Here is a 21,541-nt window from a genome sequence, read left to right as displayed (position 1 = left end):
CGATTCCATCCCCAGGTAGCTTGGGATGGTGGTATCCCCATTGGGTCCCACGTGGGTTGGGTTCTTTATCAAAATGAACGAGAGAGAAAGACAACAGAGAGCTTCCATGGTAAATGGTGATATAATTAAAATATACTAAATTTGCAACTCGTGCTAGAAAACTGACTGGAAAAAAAACCAAACGTTGGTCAGGGTGGCTACTTTAGCATCCCTTCTGTTGGACTCAGAGGAGGACACGGGAAGATGTTCATTACCACGCACAGCTATGCCAAGTGGAGAAGATAAAGGTTTCAGTGACGCAGCACCGCCGACAAATCCACCGCCACCGAGACACACAGGCACTGAAATTAAAGACGCGTGCTGCCGGCTCGATTGGCACCCATTAAACCTAATAACTAACCATCCTCACGAGTTCCTAGCTCTGAATTATCAAATCTGCAAAGAAAACAACATCCGTCCACTTTTACACTCCAGTGGAAGAGGTGGTCCCTCGCGGCAGGGCTGCGCAGTCTCGCCATCTGGAGAATAAATCGAGTGTGAAGTACAGTATAGTTTGGGACCAAGCTCCGTGGCGGCAGCCCAGCAGTTAGTTCATTAGTCCCAAACTTGCGGGGATTAGTGCGGTATCAGCTCTACTGTCGGATGGGATCAGGCAGGCAGAGCGCAAGACTCAGGGATGGGGTGGTGGTGGAGGAGGAGCCCCTCGGCCTTATTTATAAAACTACAACGTAAAAGTGCACCTAAATAGGTGCCTTTGGTAACATACTATCATAGTCTCCTGCCAGCTGAATCAGTACCTTTCCTTCTTTTCTTTTTTTTCCCCCCTTTTTTTCTTTAAGTTGTATGTCAAGACATAGAAATTTCAAAACAGAAGGAATGCCACAGAGCTGGAAGCTCAGCCACCCACTCACCCTGGACACAGTGTTAATACAGCAATAGCAAAACAAAGATGGTCAAATTAACAGAATTTTGGGGACTGCAACAGCAGGCAGAAAAATGATATTTTCTCCTTTCTTTTCAAACTGGTACGATACCCCACAAATCACTTCTCCAACACTGATTGCTAGACCTGCCTGATTTTGGGGACAAAATCTGTTTTGCTTTATCTTTCTTGCCTAGTCTTACCCCCTTTTTTTTCTCAAGACCTTCAGGTCTTCATGTAAAGATAATGGGTATAGATAAAGATATGTTTATGTGTAGATCTCATCCTATTAACATCTTTTGGTAATAATTCTTCATATGGAAATGTAAATACATGATGCGCTAAAATGGCAGGCCAGAATCTATCATCCTCATTGCCATAATAAGTTTGCATGTTTCAAATGGCAGAGGAAAAATTAATTACTATAATCACAATTCAAGTTATTTTTTGTGACAGGTCTGACATTGTAAAAACATACAATTATGTGTTAATGTTACTTCCCTGGAGTGGTTTGTTTACAGGACTTGACATCGCTGAATCTTTTGTCACTTATATTAGTGCATACCCTACGAACGCATCTCTCAAATAAGATTTTGCAGAAGCGCACGTATATTATATACCCACAGCGGTTTTTGGGCAAAATTGAGTTCCTGTGGAGGGAAAGCCTGACATTTTTTACATGCTTCATTCTCTGTCAGTGAAGTGATGCCATCCAGAATGATACTTCATTTAGTTTCAAATTCGCAGATGAGATTGGCAAGAGAAAAGACAAATTGCATTTGTTTTTAAGGGAACAAAGAGAGTCCTAACCGCTGAGCAGAGCGTTTCTGAGAACAGGAGGCGCCTGGTTCACCAGACCTGCCTTCTACCTTGTGCGCATCGGGTACTTGCGAGAATAAATCTTTGAAATGGCAAATACTTATTTCTGGTTAGTCTTGTTAGACTGAAAAACTGCTGTAAAAAATGCACGCATCGCAAAGCCTTCAGGAAGCTGTTGTTAAATCATTTCTTTTAGTTACCTTTGAGCAGATAAAATCAGCTGAGGAGCTTTTAAAGACTTCTGAAGTTCTAAAGCACGTTTTCTTTTGGTTCAACAGGGAACGCGCCAGCCCTACCATGTAATCCTAAAGGAAAGAAGGGGCAGGAGTGGGGAGGAGGAGGGTGAATAAGGCCTCCATCGTGGATGTCGGTGTTTCTCCCTCTGCAGTTCAGGCAAATGGATGTTTTAGAGCACTCTAAGATTCTGATTTTTCTGCTACTCTTTCCTGAAATTGTTGAATTCTTTCTTGAATAATTATTTGGTCTGTTCAAGCCTTTTCTTTTTTTATACCAACCTTTTCACTTTTCTGAAAGAGAGATCCTTCATGCCATAATGAGTCATCTAACTCTGTGCATCTCTAGCATCTGCTGCTTTTCTCTCTGCTCTGCTAATTGTCTTTACATGCAGTACATGGCCTAGCAACACTAAAACGAAGCAAACTTTGGTGGCCAGCATTATGAACTAGGCTGCAATTTAATTATGCTCTGCTGAGGAATCTTAATTTCTTTGCCCATTTTACTAGAACTTTTACTTAAGGTCTAGGAACGCATCAGTGTGCCTAGTGACAATAGATAACCTGTATTTTTAAGGGACAAGATCTCTTAAAGCTGTTTATGAATAGCTGGGAGCTGCTTGCTGCCATGCAAGTTTAGCAAGCCTCTCCCTCTCTCTACCAGCTTGGCCAATGTGGAGCCTGAAGATATCAGGTGGGGCCTATCCAACCTCATCAGAGTTGGACAATTTCCATATGTGATGGCCTGGCTTGAGATGATGTGAACGTGGGGAACCAGAGAAGAAACCAAGGTCCACCCAGCTGGCAGTCCAGGACCCACAAAGCCCCATAAATCTTTACGGGTGCTCAGCTGTGTAAGCACCGCGTTTCTGCTGGGCCGCGGCATCCCAGGATGCGTAGTGCAAGAGCAAGACATTTTCACAAGTTGTGTTCGAGATATTTTTCTGACTTGCATGTATCTCATAGAAATTTAAATAGAGGCCAGTAGGCTGCTAGAATGAATTGGCACATAGAATATTCATGTAATATGAGGACTTAGCATAAATATTTCTGTAGCAAAAATAATACAGCATGGGGTGTGTGTATACATAAACACAGAGACAGGCTTATACCTTAAGACTTGTGTGTACAGAAATATTTCAAAAGGTTTTTTAACGACAGTACTATATACAACAGCTTCAAAAAAGAAAATTTTGTTCATGAACGTAGGCAGCTATTCTGTCTGCCAACTTTTATAAACACTTACAAAAGAGATGTAAACAACCTTTCAATTAAGACAAATCAAGCTAACGCTAATTTAAGCTGGCTGCAAGACGTAGCCTCTTTACTTTTTTTCCCTGGCTTTCTGAGGATGCTTTTGGTTTTGTGACAGATTAGCATCACAAATGAAAATTCTTTAGAAGCATTAGTGTTAATTAGTCTTCCTGGACAGTTCAAGTGAGCTGCTGCACGATGAAATGAGACCACAAAATATTCAATCTGATGTATCAATTAAAAAAAAAAAAGGCTACACATTTCTTTCATCTGGCACATGAATTTAACTGTATGTTATGCTTCTTCTGTATTTTAAAATATTCTAGTTTAAGATGTATTTTCTTGGTATGATGTAATAAATTATTATGGAACATGCATACATTTAGGCATCTATTTTTTATCTCTATAAATAAAACTTTTTATTAATGCTGATAATGAAATACATTGCTGTCTGTCAAAAGTACATCTGCTTTAACAAATCACCAACCCCTATTCAGTGACTGATTTCAGGTGTGGTGATTCTAAGTGAGATACGGATCAAATGTTTTGAAGATCGGCAAACAGGTACCATCAGAAGTGCCGTTTAATTACTGCCTCAGTTATTTAGTAAATTATTCGAAAAAAAAATAAAGCCAAATGAGGTAAACATTAAACAGTGTGGAAAGTAAAAGGCAAGCTAGAGGCAAATAAAAGTTTATCAGAAAGAAAACAACTGGCCAGAGGCTTACGCCTGCTTGTACCGAAGGAGCCAGTGTCGACCAAGCCCATCAGCGATGGCGGTAGCACCTCTGGGGTAACGTATTTAAGAAGGAAAAAAAAAAACCCTGCTGCAGAACAGTAGCCATAGAGAGAGAAATGAGAGGATGTGAGAGGAACAGCCCTGCAGACACCCAGGTCAGTGCAGAAGGAGGGGGAGGAGGTGCTCCAGGCGCTGGAACAGAGATTCCCCGGCAGCCCGTGATGAAGACCGTGGTGAGGCAGGCTGTCCCCCTGCAGCCCAGGGAGGACCCGACGCTGGAGCAGGTGGATGCCTGAAGGAGGCTGTGACCCCGTGCGAAGCCCACACTGGAGCAGGCTCCTGGCAGACCTGCAGACCCGTGGGGAGAGGAGCCTAGGCTGGAGCAGGTTTGCTGGCAGAGCTGGTGGCCCTGCAGGGGACCCATGCTGGAGCAGTCTGTTCCTGAAGGACTGCACCCCATGGAAGGATATTAGGAAAAACTTCTTCACTGAAAGGGTTGTCAGGCTCTGGAATGGGCTGCCCAGGGAGGTGGTAGAGTCCCCATCCTTGGAGGTATTTAAAAGAAGGATAGATGAGGTGCTTAGGGATATGGTTTAGTGGTGGGATGGCAGGGTTAGGTTAACGTTTGGACTCGATGATCTTAAAGGTCTTTTCCAACCAAAGCGATTCTATGATTCTATGATTCTATGAGTCCTCCCCTGAGGAGGAAGAAGTAGCAGAAACTATGTGTGATTAACTGACTGTAACCTCCATCCCCCATCCCCCTGTGCCACTTGGCGGGGAGGAGGGAGAGAAAATCGGGAGTGAAGTTAAGCCTGGGAAGAAGGAAGGGGTGGGGAGGAAGGTGTTTTAAGATTCAGGGTAATTTTTTTATCCTTTCCTACTCTGATTTGATTGGTAATCAATTGAACTAATTTCACCAAGTTGAGTCTGTTTTGCCCATGATGGTAACCGGTCAGTGATCCCTCCCTGTCCTTATCTTGACCCATGGGCCTTTTGATATTTTTCTCTCCCCTGTCCTGTTGAAGAAGGGAGTGATAGAGCGGCTTTGGTGGGCACCTGGCATCTAGCCAAGGTCAACCCATAACACTGCCCCAAGCTGCTCAGAAGCCCCTAGGAATGAAGAAAGTGTTAAGAAAAATCAGGTCAGCTGTGCCATGGCTTCCTTCATCCTTCCTCTTTTCTGGAAGAAACTTTTCCCAGTCTACCCACGGTCTCAGTAAAACTGGGTGTTTCAAAGAGAAAAGTTGGAAGAACTGTGCATGGTATTTGGTATTGTGCAAATACCGATTAACAGCTCTTATCTCAGTTTTCGTAAAGTGCTTTACTTGCATTGGTAAATTAGCAAATTAATATTCTGTAATGTGATAAAAATCCCACAGAATTCCCCAAGTCCAAGTGCTTACAGGTCATGGCCACAGTAAAATCATACTGGTGCAAAAAAACTCTCACCTCATCCTTTTCAACTGAAATTTTAAAGTGAAGTGCTGTCACCTTGCAGATGCATGTGTTTCCACGCAATGGGTTTAGCACGTGATTTATGACACCAGCTGGTCACTCAGGTGTCATACGCTGAGCAAGGCACCCCCAGGAAGCCCTCCCACCAGGTGGGTTTTTGCACCGTCTAGAGAGGAATTAAACCTTCTCATCTCATGGGCAGCTTTTTAAAGCAGAGATTATCTCATGCGGTCCTGTGCTCCCTTGTGACATCACGCCATTTGTTTCAATTTCTGTTTATGGACCCCCTAAGAAAAATCTATACCATGAGAGAACTTAGCTCCCAGCTTCACCTGAAGATCTTGGGCCCCAACTGCCCACAAAGAACAACTTCTTATTTACATCCAGGCTCTCCTTTGGGGTAGTGAATCATCTGTTTCCTCCAAATCAAAACAAAACTGTGATTTTAGAGATGGGTCCAAAGGGCTCAAAGGGCAGTATGGGCAGGACTGCACCAAGTTCAGCTGCCTCCACCCTGTCCTGTCCCGTGATGTTGCTCCAGCAAGGCCTGTGGTACCTCCAAACACTCACACCTGCCATCTTGTCATGCCCCAGGGCATGCAACACATATCCTCAGCTAAAGGTTAAAAAAACCCCACGTTGATATGGCCTGCTGCTCATATTATTTCAGCTGCTGGAACTGAAGAAAAACCACCCAGAAAAACAATTGCACCGTAGGTCCATCAGAGCCCCACTCTCTGTCATGGGAGATCTAGACCCACGTGCTACGTATCTGTCAGTCTGCTCTAGAGGTTTGCCCCTATGCAATGTGAACATGAGCCCCCCTGCCCCACTAGGTGAGGGCACCAGGGATCTCTCCTTGGATCAGATGCATTTAGCATTGTAGAAGTAGCCTATAATTGCAGTAATTACTTCCATGGGAGAATAACATTAGGAGAGCATGAACATAATTTTAGATGTTTTTAAGTTTAGAAGCTTGAAAGAAGTAGATGCCAGGAGCACTGAATAGATAGCTCTCCACAGGAATGTTCAACACAGGAAACTTTGATCTAACAAGCTTCACACTAAACTGACACAACTCTTGCCTTCCCGCAAAGCAAACTTGTTTTATACATGTATTTCTCAGCCAGTGCTTACCTTAACAAAGGACCACCTCACTACACTGGGTTTTGCAAGAAATCCTTCTTTTCTCTACCAGAAAGGTTTCCATCTCATAGAGATCCCACTTGGATGGGTGCCTGGGGTGAGTCAAGGAACCCAAACATCCCACTCCACCCCAAATGCAGGTTTTAGCACCTCCTGTAGGCAACATTTTCTCAGATGCTCCTAATGACGTGACGAAGCCTGTTACAGCTTGCTGTTCACTCTTGGCAGAGTCCCTGAAGGATGGGCAGCGATACAAAAGCAGCTGCACCCCCTTCTTTCCACCCCCACATCCCTGAAGTGGGAGAGGGGAAACAGCACCAGAATGCCATGTCCCGCACGTCCCTGCATCGGCAGTGACTAGCTGAGGCAGGAACTGAGCCCTCATGTATAAAATAAGATCAAGTCTATGACTCATGTACTTATGGCAAGGAGTAAGGACCTTTTAGAAATGACGTCACTTGTTTTCCATGGTCTAAACCAAACACGACAATGTGAATTTTTCCCTACCTAGACCTAAGATCCATTAAAGAACTGAAATTTTTCTCCCGTTTGAAAGTGGGACCTGAGGGGGTGATTATTTTCTAGGTCAAATCTCCCCTGTGTCAATCCTATGGTTGTAGTACGGTATTTGTGCATCACTGATAGATGTATTGTACTGGTACGAGATAATACACTGCTTTATAGACATGCAGAGAGGAAATCTTAATTGTTTATTGGTGTTCTTCAAAACCTTTTTAAGTTCCTCATTTAGATATTCCTGATTGCAGAGGAACAAATTACTGGAACTCATGACATTTCCTTCCCCAAGTTTTTCTTCAACTGTACTTTTTCCTGATGAAATCAACTACTTTTAATGCCAGGCTGACTGAGAAGGTGCTCCTTAGCGGGGCTTCTGGAATATCTGTAAAGTTTAAAGTTAAGGTTGGCACATATTCCCCAATAAAAGGATAAGATAAATCAGTGTATGTTTATTTCTGCAAGATCTAAGCAGTTTCTATCCGCTTCTACTTATTCCCACTCCATGCCCCATTTTTCACTCCATGCAAGCATTTCCACTGCAACTGTTTCTTGAGCCCAGATGCAAACTGGACCACAGTAGAAAAACTCAGGTTTATTTTATTTCTGGGTGGGAGAGTAGGATTTTTTTTTAACCCAGATCATTTCAGCAGTCCCATTTACAGCACGGCCATACAAACAATTGCATCACTGCAAGCAAGGGGCTTCCAAAGGATGACAACAAGCAGCTAGGAAGGGCAACATGGAAAGAGGAAATTCTTGAGCTGCTTTTGTTTTTTCCACCAGAGCCAACCAGCTAAGCACCCATCATTTCACATGTTTTGCATTAATGAGGAGAGTAGCAAGTACGATTCAGGCAAATGCCTGCATTCCCCAAACAACCATCACTACAAGCCCCCATTCTTACATCCGTATGTACTTACTCCTAACATAGCATAACTTTACTCCTAACTCCTCAGCATAGCCGACTGGGGCATCGGGAAGCAGGGCACCGGGTTAAAGCATCAATGACTTGACTAACACAGCTTTTGCCTTCCATTAGCTTGCTCCCTTCATAACATTTAGACATTAGGAAAAAATTCTTCACAGAAAGGGTTGTCAGGCACTGGAATGGGCTGCCCAGGGAAGTGGTTGAGTCCCCATCCCTGGAGGTGTTTAAAAAACAGGCAGATGAGGTGCTTAGGGACATGGTTTAGTGGTGGGATGGCAGGGTTAGGGTAATGGTTGGACTTGGTGATCATAAAGGTCTTTTCCAACCTAAACGATTCGATTCAATTCGATTCTAGTCTAGTCTAGTCTAGTCTAGTCTATTCTTCCAGGCCTGAACATGCAGACTCCTTCACCCGTATTTCCCCTACCTACTGTTAGAGCTGTCCAAGTCCAAATCCAACATGGATTTCATCCACTTCAAGCAGTCTGTCAGTCTTTAAGCTCAAATTCTTTACATCTGGCTTATCTGGTACTTTCTCTCACTTTTTTGGACAATGGCTCTGCCAAATGCAATGTTGATAAAAGACTAATAAGATGGCTTCAGCTTTGGACCATTTCTCAACACACATAATAAGTGCTGGGGCTAGCCTGGACCCTGCCTTTGTACTGATTTAACTACTTTGAATTTAGTTAACACCAACAACATTAAGCTGACGCTAAGCTTTGGCATGCATCTGTTCTCCAAAGTGCTGCTAGCAGTATGGTTTATTTTCTTGTGTGAATGAACTACATGGACGACCAGGATTTTATAACAGTATAATTGCATTCATACAGTACTGCTGCTTTGGTTTTATTCTATTAATTTTAAACCAATAGTGATAAAATGGAATTCAGTATTCACAAGTTTGACACCCATTACATTACCATTTTTGTTCATGGTATCCTAACTTGCTTGTGTTGTGTAACTGTCTGGTCTAAATATGTATTTAGCAATTTTTGTCCCTTTGACTTGATATGAATCTCCTTCTTGATCTGAATGAAGGATTGCCAAAAGAGATTCATGAAAATGTGTCCTACTTACCTAACAAACTCTTTTTAAGGGAAACCGTTCTGCTTTACTTGTTAAACGTGTTTACGCTTTTTGACTGCCACGGTAATAATGTGTTTTGTATTGAGACCAGAAGGTTGTTTTTCCCCCAGAGCACTCAGAGATGTCTTCTCCAGCCAGAATACCCACTCCCATCACCTGCAGCAGGTGCAGGTTAACCCTAGCGGGACTCAGGTGATGCTCCCTTCCCTTTGCTTGGCAGTGGCTGCTTCCTCCACTGCCAGCTTGCCACTGAGCATCGTGTCCATCTGGCAGCCACCCCTACAACCTCCGGAAGCTCGACGGCTCCGTTTGTTTATTCCAGCTGGGCACCGAGGCACCATCCCTGCCAGTGTGTTTGTGGTGCTTGTGCTGGTGTGTGGTGATGGACTCCGCAGGCTGTTCAGATCCTGTGCTAGTTAATGTGTCTTTGCTTTCACTTGGGATGGGGCTATGGCCACTACAGTCCGCGGCGGTCCTCACACCGCTTGTCAAGGGTTTGCTCTACATCTTGAGAACTTCATTTATTTTCTGAGGGCAAAACACACAGTAACATCAGTGCTCTCCGGCTTTATCTGTTGGCGAGTTCCCTACCCATTTCTCTTCCCATTCTTCCATTTGGCATGCAATCGTCAATAAATTTCTTAGGAAGTCTCCTCTTTAGAGGCAGTGGGTTTCTGCAGCACAGGTGCAGGAACAAGTCTGCTGTCCCTCTTGAGCCCACTGGACTACTCAATGTCTGAGGGCGCTGTACCAGGTACAACATTACCAGAAAACTTATAAAGTGTGTATTTTACCGAAGACTCTTTCTTTTCTGGTTCCTCATTCGATCTATCACCGTCCCCAGTGGGCTTCAGAGAGAGTCACAGAATCACAGGATGGCTGAGGTTGGGAGGGACCTCTGGAGGTCATCTTGCCAACCCCCTTCCTCAAGCAGGGCCACCCAGAGCCAGTTTCCAGGACCATGTCCAGAGGGCTTTTGAATATCTCCATGGATGGAGACTCCACAACCTCTGGGTAACCTGTGCCAGTGCTCAGTCACCCTCACAGTAAAAAAATGTTTTCTGATGTTCAGAGGGAACCTTCCATGTTTCAGTTTGTGCCCATTGCCTCTGGTCCTGTCACTGGGCACCACCGAGCAGAGCCTGGCTCCCTCCTCTTGGCACCCTCCCCTCAGGTATTTACATACATTGATGAGATCCCCCCAAGCCTTCTCTTCTCCAGGCTGAACAGTCCCAGCTCTCCCAGTCTCTCCTCATAGGAGGGGTGCTCCAGTCCCTTCATCATCTTTGTAGCCCCTCGCTGGACTCTCTCCAGTATGTCCACGGCTCTCGTGTACGGAGACCTCTGTCATTCTCTTCCAAATGATTTGCAAGGTTTAGAAGTCCTCTCTGCTATTTGTCAGAAGTCTTTAAGCATATTAAAACTGTCTACTTTTTTTAATTTTTGAAAAATGTTAAGATCTATTTAAAAAAACATTACTGGTATTCAGAACTCCAGTTTATTTATTCATATTATTTTTTAAAAAATTCCTATGTCCCTTCATGTTCTCAGCATCACCTTTTCCAATACAATTCTCATTTCCAACTGAGTGATTTGATTTTTCTTTAAGATAATTTTTCATCTGTTGCTTATTTGGCTTTATTTCTTCTTGACCAGGTTTCACAGCTTCAGATTCTGTGTTGGCAGTTTCTTGGCCAGTTTTCCTTTCCTGTTGACCAGATATAATCTCTGCCAGTATGGAAGCTAAGTCCTCTATCACTGGCCAAGCAAGAATCAATCATGCTGAATCTTACTAATACAAATCTACACTTAACACAAATGTGATCCTCTTGGGAATTATCATCCACCCTAACATAAACTTTGTCACATTTTATGAATGCTTATGAATATTAATTAATTATTCTAGCCCACTTACATGCATGTTTGCAAATAGATGGCTATCAGGATAATTAAAATAGCAAGACGGGAGGAGCAAAATGGCTTCAGTTTAACAGCTGTATAAATATATATATTTAAGAACACTGCTTCTGCCCATGTTTCTCAGGATGGGTCGCTGTTCGACTCCATATGCATGTGGACCTACTTTCCGGCTGTTCTAGTTTCAGGTCTATATCGCGGAATCGCTGCAGAGCCGCAGGCAGGTTGAACCCCATTGTCCTCTGGACCATTCAGGCTTAGCACAAACGCACAATCTAGCGACGAGAGCTTTCACTCAGCCAATTCTGCGCGCCCAGAAGTTCAGCTCAGCTTTTTCATCCCGAACAATGGGGAAGCAAGGGGGATAGCCTAATATTTTATCCTCTGTTTTGCCTATGTAGTCTTTGTCCACCAGCAGTTTGCAGCATTAAAGGCAAACCTCTTGCATGTAACAGCTTTCGAAAAGCCTTCCTCCTGTAGACAAGGAGATGATGAGTTAAAGAGTCGCTGTTTGTTGCTATCCTAACCTGTTTTTCAAATGAAGATGCCTTTTCTGTCGTCTTCGTAACTCGTTCTGCTCCTTCTGGGTCTTACCATGCTGTGGCACACTCTCTGGGTTGAATACAGGACAAAATTCAGAAAATTTATTCTTCTGCTGTCCTGTCTCCCAAGGATCACCCCCTCCCTTTGAGCTTTGCTTGTACTTTTTTCACTGCTCCTAGTCAAACAAGTTATTGAAATGTTTTTGTTTGTTTTTTGCTGTTTCCCTCCCTCGCCTTCAGTCGATGTTTGTAAAGCATTTAACACTACACCAGGCGGGTTAATTTACTGCACTGGTAAAACAGGCTATTTGGAGTGTCTTGCAACACTGACATGTTTTCAGCTTGAAAATCAGATGTCTCCATCCCAAAGGAAAGAATTCTTGCCAAAGCTTTGTTTATATCGATGCCAGGTGCAATCTGGCCCAACAGTGGTAATGACATACGAACACTAAACAGTTTGTAAAAAGCATGCTTCAAAATGAAATCTGAATCCCATATAGAAAGACCCAGGTAAGAGTCTTACTAGGAATTTGCCTGGTGTAGGAAAGTATTTCTTTGTAGAAACATTAATTTGGCTTCTGGGCTCCCTTTAGTGTTATTAGTGGCTTCTGATTTCAATTTTTTCATTACAGATTGTTTTTCTTTTGCTTCTGGTAGAGTTTTCAAAGCCACAGGTTTATTGTGCAGAAATATTTTAACAAAAATTACTGTAATTACTGTATTTAATACTTTATTTTGTACACGGCTCTTGCATGTATGATTAACAAAAGAAACCTTTCCTCATTTTGCCTCGCAGAGAGCGACCCTGTTCTGGTGAAAATTAGAAATACTGCCTTGCAATGCATACCGCAGCACCTCTTGAAAGGGAATGGCCAGAACTGAATTGCATCCTCTTCTTCTTAGACAAGTTCAAAATAGGCTTTCATCCCTAAAGGAGATTTTTTTGGTTACTGCTGGCTACACAGAGGGAAGAAAATGTTAAACCTGTATGAGAGTCCTGACCCTTAGATTAAATAACTCCCTGCCCATAATGCGAAAGCATCAGAAACCCTGGTACGCTGCAACTTGCCTATGTTTGCCTGAGCTCTGCGATGGTCACATCCTCAGCACCACTTCGCAAACTTACGGTCAGATAAAAGTGCGGAAAACAACAGTGGGTTGACACACTGAGAGGTTTTTAAAATCTGCCCAGATTTTGTTAGTGAATCTGTATTGAATTTACTCTCCCACTGAATCAGCGACTGTTTACGTGAAGATCTGGCCCTTAAAAATCAATGACATTTCTGTAGTGATCAGATTCTTATCTCTTCAGAGGGGCAATGTTATACCCAAACACCCATTGCTGCTGTTGCGTCTGTGTACTGCAGCAAGAAAGGTGCCCAGTGTGACCCGCGTATCGTGCAGGCATAGAGCAACGCGTTTGCCCATAGAGTAAACCAAACAAAAGCCGGGAGAACAACAGCAATAAGAGACTATTTGACGAAAAGCTATTCATGTGTGCAACCCATTACCTCACCACATACCTAAGCGTGAGCCAGTGGCTTGGGGTTTTGTCTTAAGGAGAAATCCGAGGAAATGTTAAGGATGCCTTTCCCCCGTGTTTGAAGTAAAATCATGAGATCAGTATGCCTTTAAAATGAGAGATAAACCACTTAATACTTCAACTCAAACTTCAGGAATCAGGATTCTTGAATCAGTGCCTCAGCAGAAAAGGAAAGACTCAGATTTGCAGATGGCAAGTTGCTTGCTGCAATCTGAAAGGGTCTATACTATAATGGCAAAAAATATGACTATATACACTTTCTTCCTCTGTCCATCTGCCACTGTTATAGTCTAGTGTGGGGGTGATTTTATTTAAATTTGGACTGTTTGCAGGCTGATTTCTCATTTCTTCAATCATTAGCTTTGTCACAAAAAGAGTAAATAGATTTTTTTTTTTTTTAAAAAAACAACTGCTGCCTTGGTGCTGTGTGACTTAAATAGTGAAATCATTGCAATAGACTCCCACTGCAGAAATCTGCATACATCTGCTGCTGGTCTGCATGGTATCTCATCCAGTGACTGTCTATGTACATCTTATACATGGAGGGTCTGGGAATCTTTACAATGCCTGTAAGTATTTTCTGAAACGGAAGATGCAGAACAGTGGTAATGACCAGACAGACCAAGAATAAAAGAAGAGAAATACGTTAATAATAGAAAATGAGTAATGCAAATGGATATTTAATTTATTAATATTTAAAGGTCATAGGAAGAGTCATCTTGTTTTACTCACTTATTATTATTCACCTTCATCCAGGAAAATTATATACTAGCTTGCCACCGTATCCCCCGCACTCATTTTGTAAGGAAAAATGTCAGAGGATAGAGGTATGTATTTATCAAGACACAGAGACATTGAAAAGCTGCCAGGAGCCACGACTGCAAACATCAGATCGTTCACCTTTCCCCTTGCTCAAGACTTGCCAAGAACAGGACTATTTTATTTTTCCCAGAGGGACTGGATTTGCCTAGAAGAAGCTTTGGTGCCTTCTTCCATCAGACCCTCATCCTTGTGGGGACCACTTGGTGAACCTGCCTCCTGGAGCGGTGGTCCACGTGGGCAATCCTCCCCCCCAGCCCAGGCCGGTCCCCTGCGCTGTCTTCATGCCGTTGAGCTCCCAGCAGCACTGACACACCAAGGTGTTGTCCCCACTGCTTTGCAGAGTGCCCCCCCAGTACACCCCAGAAGGCAAGCTGGCGGCTGCAGGGAAGGGGAGCAGCTGGCCAAAACTGCCAGCTCTGCCAGGCTGATGGCAAAGGAATTGCAGCAAACAATGGAAATTGGCTCCTTAACATGTTACGTTTTTTAAAATGGCCTGTGACGTTACAAGATGCATACAGTGGTTTTAGGGCTTGTAGGTCATTACCTTGGAGGCTCTGAAAAATTAGTATCTGAAGGCAGAATTCTAAAGAGTTTGCATTAAATAGTTTATTCTGTGAAAATAAGAATATAGCAAACTAAAATTACTAGGGAACGTTGACTCCCCTCTCTTTTGCACTGCAGAAGGAGTATCAGTGCGCAAGCTGGAAACTCAAGCCCATCAAGAGAGTAAAGGTTTTGGATCCGTGTTTTGTGCAAGCTGGAAGAAAACGAGGCAGCTGCCAGTAAGGTTTCATCCTGCTTTGAGTCCCATGGCAACTCCACTAGGGAAGGGGGAAGATGAGTTTGGCCTATTGCTTGGCAGCACCTTGCAAGGTGTACATCTGGGTATAAGTCATCTTTCCAGTCTAAATACTGGCCCACCTTATATATTCTTGTCTTTTTTTCTTCTTTTTCTTTTAAAATTTCAAAGGAAGTTTGATTTTGTTATAGCTTGCATTCAGTATTTGCCCTCCATTGGAATGTTATTGCTATAATACAGCATACGTGTTCCAAAGTCAATGAAAACAGTGCTAAAGAGCATCGAAGAGCATTATTTGCCGTGGATCTGAAAACATGTAAACACGAACGTAGTTCTTTAACTAAGGAAAATGAATAGGCAGGGAGATATTTTGTTACACAGTTCTGAAATCAGGATCTTTGTCTAAAGCATATGTCAGAAATAAATGGGTTTTAAGCTATGTAAGATTTAAACTCTCTAGCACCTTTGTCACTTCTTTCGTGTCAAGTGGGTACAGACTGCAGCGATTCTGATAAGGAGGCTTTTCACATTCACTTCCACCAGTAGTAACCCAAGATGCGGAGGGGGGTGAAGAACAAGGGTCATATTTATAATCTGGAATGCTGCAAAATGTATCTCCTCAAGTTTTCAGTTGAACTGAGATATTTATTTTAAAAAGATCTAATTAGACCTAATTTCCATAGCATATCAATTATTTTCCTCATTAGAGTAGCTAATGCCATGTTCAGATATCATGGCAATCAAGCTTGCGATTTCTGGAAAAACTGGTTAGAAGGCTTAGTATGAAGTGTGTTTCCAACTGTGAAATTTATCCTTCCGAGCAATGCCTCCCAGTTTACTCACTTTGTTCCAGGATTCTCTGCAGCATATGGCCACTGGAACCCATTAAATAACACGAAGTAAGACAAAGTCAGCGATGAGTCAAAAATAGCTGCACTAGTGAATCGCCTTTCAAAATTCTGTCTCTAACAAGAAAAATAATGAAGAATAAGACATGCAATTAGAAGAAATTAAGGTCAATTTTCAAGCCGGGTTGCCTACGTGGTAGTTTCGAAATCCACATTAGGCACCTCAAATAAAAGCAGTCTGATTGAACACCTGCAGCTCTTGGCAATGCACTCGTGCATAGAAGGCAGCCAGGCAATTCTTGTACACAAAGTCTCTACCTCTGGGTTTTATTTTCCCCATTACCTAAAACTCCTAAAACTCCAGGTCCTAATCGCTAGGTTTGACACGTTCCTTTCTCCTCCTAAGGAAGATACCCGGCGTTTCCAGCGCGTGGCTGTGTGTGTGCCATACACTTGTTGGACAAGTCCCATTTGCTCAGCATGAGAAGCCAAGGCACTTTTTTTTGGTGCAGGAGCTTGTCACAACGTATTTGGCCAAATGCATTGTTGCAATATATTTGGACTCCCCGCATCCAGCCCGAGTCATCTAAAAGTTAGGTGTCTGCTCTAAGATTTTTCCTAGAGGTTTTTTTTATAGTCAACAGTGGGAGGTCGGGTATATCTGGAAGGAGATTTATTTTGTCCTAGACTAGCTGCCTAAGGCATAGAGATGATTTGTTCTTTGGAGGCACCCAGCTCAGTGTTTTCGGGGCTGGTAGCTCCTGTCCCAGACGAGACACGCAACGTTTTGCTCGTATGAGACGTCTAACTGCAGACCTTGGCTGCTGGTCGGATATCACACTAACAGCAGGTCTTCAGGATAAGCTCAATGTATGTACGGTTGCATTGATGCCTTGCATGGCTGAAAGCCGGGAGATGCTTTCATTTTCAGCTATACCTTAATCAAACACTAGTCAGCTACATTTATTTCCTCTCATTTAAAACATCCAGTGCTCTGAATGGGTGCGTCTCAAATGAGGCATAGGAGAGAGGCAAGCTCCAGAATAAACTGAATTCTTTATGTGATGCATTTTGAAGCTTTGTAGTTATTATTATTTGCTTACTTTTGTATCCAACTCTCTTCATTTGCAAGTAAAAAGATGCTTCTTCTGGCCATCCAAATAGTATATTAAAAAAAAAATCCCGGGAAATAAACGACTGTGCTCTTCTGACCTCCGCTAGGAACAATAAAAAGTTCTCTAGAGTCCACAGACTCTACATACTGTGTCTGTCCCCTTATACCTAAGCATACCCATGGAATTAATGGGCATATTCAGGTATAACACAGATCGGAATCCAGCCACATAACTCCTAATTGATTTAAAAATATATGGATGGTAACGGTGCCAGAAGACAATTTAGTTTGCTCTCTTTCATACTGAGCTGAAGTTGTTTGGTTTTCTTAAAAGAAATAAAACTGATAATTGTCACTACAGTAAGTAAATATGTCTGAATACGCGCAGAAAGCAGATCTATTGGGTAAGAAGGTTACAGAATCTCATTTTGTGGTCCATCTGCTCCCTCTTTGCTTCCCAAGCCAACAGACACTAATCTGGGATGAAGAAACTGACAGGACATGGGGGAGGAGGAGACGGTCACGATTCCGACTTGTTTCAGCTTTTTGATATATGTGCTTATGCTGTTGGGATAAAATAGATGGAAAATAACACAGTGGAGCCATGAGGACAATTCAAACAATTATGTATTACAGCAGCATTTTACCGTTCGAGACTTTCTCATAATTTCAGTGCAATTTATGTATTTCACCTCTAAGACCTGAGTGCTCAAAATCAGCGTTCAAGGGGAAGAAGCTGCATTGCTGGAAAAGATTGTTAAACAGATCATAAGCTGAAATAAACAGTGAAATAATCAGATTGAGCTACAAAAGTGTCCAGGGTAGTCCTGTTGGGATTTTTTTTTTTGTTCTAATTTGCATCTATGCTGATGGTCTTGAAGAAAATGTGAACATCACCCCAGTAAAAATTTTCTAGCGACCCTAACATGAAAAAAATCAAAAGCGGTGTGAGAGGATGAGAACTAAACACAAAAGAGCTAAGGATAAAAACCAAATTCAAAGCCCCGGACCGTCAGTGAGACAGACAAAGCCGAAGCGGCAGTGCGGCTAACCAGGGACGGCAAATGAGAAAGGGATGTGCCGTGTGACAGCCCAGTAGTGACAAAACAGCCAACGGAGCTGCACCGGCTCACCTCCATCTCTGTGCAGCTCTGCAACAACAGCACTGCCAGTCTGCGGTTATTTTTAATTCTGGGCACTTTGTCATCAGAAAGACTGTAATAAATAGAAATATGTGCGGAAGCAAGAAGGAGCAAGCTGAAAAAGAGAGGTGAAAAGAGATAAATACATATTGTTTGGCCTAACTGTGATTAAGATGGAAGGCACGTACAGATAATTTAAGCATGGTAATACTCCACTGAAAGTGGTAAGTTCTTGAATGCAGTAAAAAAGAAGCATCATTAGCATTTGGGGTAAGTACCATGAAGAAGTTGCAAAAAGTAAAGCTGTTGTCAGTGGGAAAGTGTGTCTCATAGCTGAAGCACCTAATCCAAGATTTTAAAATTGTTTTGACCACATGTTGCAAAGCACTGACACAGCATAAGGTCCTTCCGCCAGGTGAAGGCTATTCATACTTTCTGGAAGGGTAGCTTCAGCCCAGATCAGAGGCTGTGGACATGCAGAAAAATGACTGGACTTCCCTCAGCTAACCATGGACTTTTCATGTGTCTCTTCGCATCCCCTTTCCACAACCGGTGCTCCAAAGCTATGGTTCCTGGTTATCCCTTGGATGTGGTTGTTCCCCCTTACGTGCAGGTCCGTGAAGATTCAAGAGGAAGTTGGCTTAACCTTCACCTTTTGTTGCCCACTGCAAAACACCTGAACTGACTCACTTGCTCCCAAGACACCAGAGCCCAAGTCAACCACACCAAACAGTAGCACAGTGCTGCTGGTCACCTGTGTTGGGCCTGAGCTCATGACCTCAGCCAAATGTGATGGAGACTGTGTGCCAACAGTGGTATTTCCAGGGAACACTAACGTTTGGTCAGGGCACTGAAGACACTTGTGTTGTGAAGGCAGCAGCCACACACAGGCAACCAGGGAGAGCCCAGGACATTGCCATGCACATGCTTTAGGACACTGGAGGCAATCAAGGGAAAGCTCTGAACTAAACCTACAAGATGGTCAAGGGCAATAAAAGAAATTCAAGGTTAGCAGTACAATGAGCTTCCCAGTGTCCAGGCAAGGACACAGACACAAGTGCAAATGCAACAAGAGATTCCCTGGAGAAGCAGTCATCCTTTGACTGAGGACAACTCAGTTCTTTCCAGAAGAGGTCAATGACCGCACCATAGATGGAGAAGAGATGTCCAGAGGGAACCTCGCAAGATGTTCAGAAATCAGCCTGACTTCCACAGCCCTCAGGGTGGAAGCAGAGTTTGCAAGCCCTTTGTTTCACAGTTTTTTCTGAACATGTCAAGAAGTACTGAGCAAAAAGGTAACTTTTTGCAGCTCCATTCTCTCATGCACACATATGCACACCTACATAGCTCTGTTAGTCTTGCAGACTCCTGAAGAGCCCTGGCCCAAGCACAGGGTCTACAGTTTCCTTGCTAAACTCTTGCTGCTTGGTGGGCCTTTCTCCTTACGGGCTTGCCCTCCCCAAGGCATGTGTCATGAAGCACATGGTATTGATTTTGTGAGAGAATTTCATACAGCAAAGCCCATACATAATTACAGATCATCCTCTGAACTTCACCTAATGCATCAGGATTTGTAAAAATCAAACCTGAGCTTGAGATAACAAAAAGAAGTTCCCAGCACAGCAAGCTTTTCTAGAGAATCCTGCGCAAATCTATGCTTTTATGGTTTAATGCACTACAGGCACAGTATCCAATAACAGAATAAGGGTACGCTTGGCATGAGCAAAGATGTGCACACGTCAGCCTAAGAAGAGCATGGATCCGAGTCACATCCTCTGATCTGTGTGGTGCCTTCAGATGGTCAGACTGATCACCAAAAAGTGAATCTAAGCTCCCTTTCCTCACCCTCCTGTACATTGGAATCTGTTCTTGATCCATTCATCTTCCACTGAGGCTGTCAAAAATTCTCTGTTCCCAGGAGTATGAAGAAACGTCCCCCTTTTACCTACACTGGATCAGGGATCCCTGGAACGAGACGCAGTGTCATTGTGTTTAATAGTCCTTGACTGGATTCTTTCATGAATGTGGTCTGTTCCTTTTTGGACTGATGCTCCACACTGTTGAGAGGAAAAAGAGCCTAACTATGCATTGTGTGAAACAGAGCTGCTTTTTGATTTGCTTGGAACGTGCTACTTGATAATTTTTCTTGTTTGAAGCATCTTGGCATCTGCAGTCAAAGCCAGACAACTCAAGGACACAGCTGGTCCTAGAGGCTCTAGAGAAAGCCTGGGAACAACACCAGGGTTGCAGTGGTGAGAGAAGACTCAACAGAGTGAATGTGCAAAATCAGACTTGGCAGAGAAAGCCACCATGAGCGTGGAGCACAGCCAGGCTACAGTGGGTGCCTCAGTGGAAAACATAAGGGCCTTTGTCTAGGACATGATTAGCAGAGGTCAGCTAATGAATAATACAGGAACAACACTTTCTCCTTCGTAAAATCCCATGTCCAGCCTTTAGATCCCACCTCTTGATGGAGCTGGAAAGCCCAAGGCAAGCAAGGTAGCACCAGAAGAGAAAGCTGGGCAATCACCAATCACCTGGAAAGGTGGCCATGGCAGTGTTTTCATTCCTCCTTTGCTATGTACATAGTCCTTCTCATCCTGCAGCTCTTGCTCTGCTGCTGAGCCCTCGTGGTGTTGCTGGACCTCCTGTCCTTGCCCACTCCTGCAGGACAGACACTGGAGTGCTCTGTAAGCCCAGCTCCACCTGCAGCAATGGTGCGTGGTCTGGACAGCACAGAAGATGGTACTTGGGGCTAGGGACTCCGAGCACAGCTCTGCTCCCACTTATAGGGTCTTTGCTGTCCCCTGGCACGCGCTTCTGTGGCTTGTGGGCTGCTGAAAAGCAAATGGCATCCTGAAAATGGCACAGAGTTTCTTTGGCAGGTTATCTGACCTGGTGGCCAGTGCCCCACACTGCAGCGGGTGGGCAAGTCAAATGCAACGGGGCAGGGGATGCCGTGCACCAGACCGATGTCCCACGCTGGCAAAACCACTGGACCATGTGCCTTGCCCTGCTCAGCGGAGGTGCCTGATCCAGAGCTGCATCCACTGACTCAGCAGCGCGTTAGATCCTGCAGTGCTGGCCTGGGAATGATTGGCTTGGGAAGCAGTTGGCTACGGGAGTGGTGAGACCTGACAGGCGGCACACAGATGGAAAGAAATTAAACCTCTATCGTTTGCTGCTCTTTGATTCACTACAGATTCCCTTCTGGGGAAGGGAAGAAAAATCATGTCTTGTTCTAGACCAAAGATTTGGGTTTGGAAGCTCATGAAATAAGCTGAAGCGTTTATAGGCACTAAACAAAAAGCTCTGGAAAAATTCAAATTCCGCTTCTCTGCCCACCCATTTTGGCACCCAGCTTTTGATACAGCCGAGCGTTAGAACTACTAGGTGATTTATCTTAACTTGTGGCTCTTCCTTTTCTTTTACCTTTACACAGCCACTTACTACTACATATCTTTGTACAAGTTCAGGTATCTACCCTGAAAACAAGACGTGTGACTTCTAAAATCCGGGCAAGTCAAAGCATTGGAAGGATTTACTGCTCACGGTAAATTAGCAGCTGCAGGAACTTCTCAAGAAGGAAGCAACACCAGCCAAAATAACATAGGTGTGCAGGTTGACGGAGCCAAGTAATCCATCCCGACTGAGCAGACCTAGAAGGAACCGCTGCCAACCACGCATGTAAGAGAAACTACTTGTTG

General features: G+C 43.7%; 1 protein-coding gene and 1 long non-coding RNA gene across 2 annotated transcripts in view; one reads left to right on the top strand and one right to left on the bottom strand.

Annotated features, from left to right (window-relative positions):
- CLYBL (citramalyl-CoA lyase) overlaps positions 1–21,541 on the bottom strand; it is a gene marked incomplete at its 5' end in the record, with an annotated part of 85,840 nt that overhangs the window by 32,332 nt on the left and 31,967 nt on the right. The window lies entirely within an intron of this gene.
- Positions 4,108–20,547, top strand: LOC118451721. Its single transcript, XR_004841272.1, has 3 exons — positions 4,108–4,251; positions 6,382–6,383; positions 20,535–20,547. It is a non-coding gene; the product is annotated as an uncharacterized LOC118451721 (long non-coding RNA).

Source organism: Egretta garzetta, unplaced genomic scaffold (assembly GCF_000687185.1).
Source record: "Egretta garzetta isolate BGI_Z169 unplaced genomic scaffold, ASM68718v1 scaffold182, whole genome shotgun sequence".
NCBI classification, from domain to species: domain Eukaryota; kingdom Metazoa; phylum Chordata; class Aves; order Pelecaniformes; family Ardeidae; genus Egretta; species Egretta garzetta.
The sequence above is the reverse complement of the archived record's forward strand: the minus strand, read 5'-3'. Positions and strand labels throughout refer to the sequence as shown.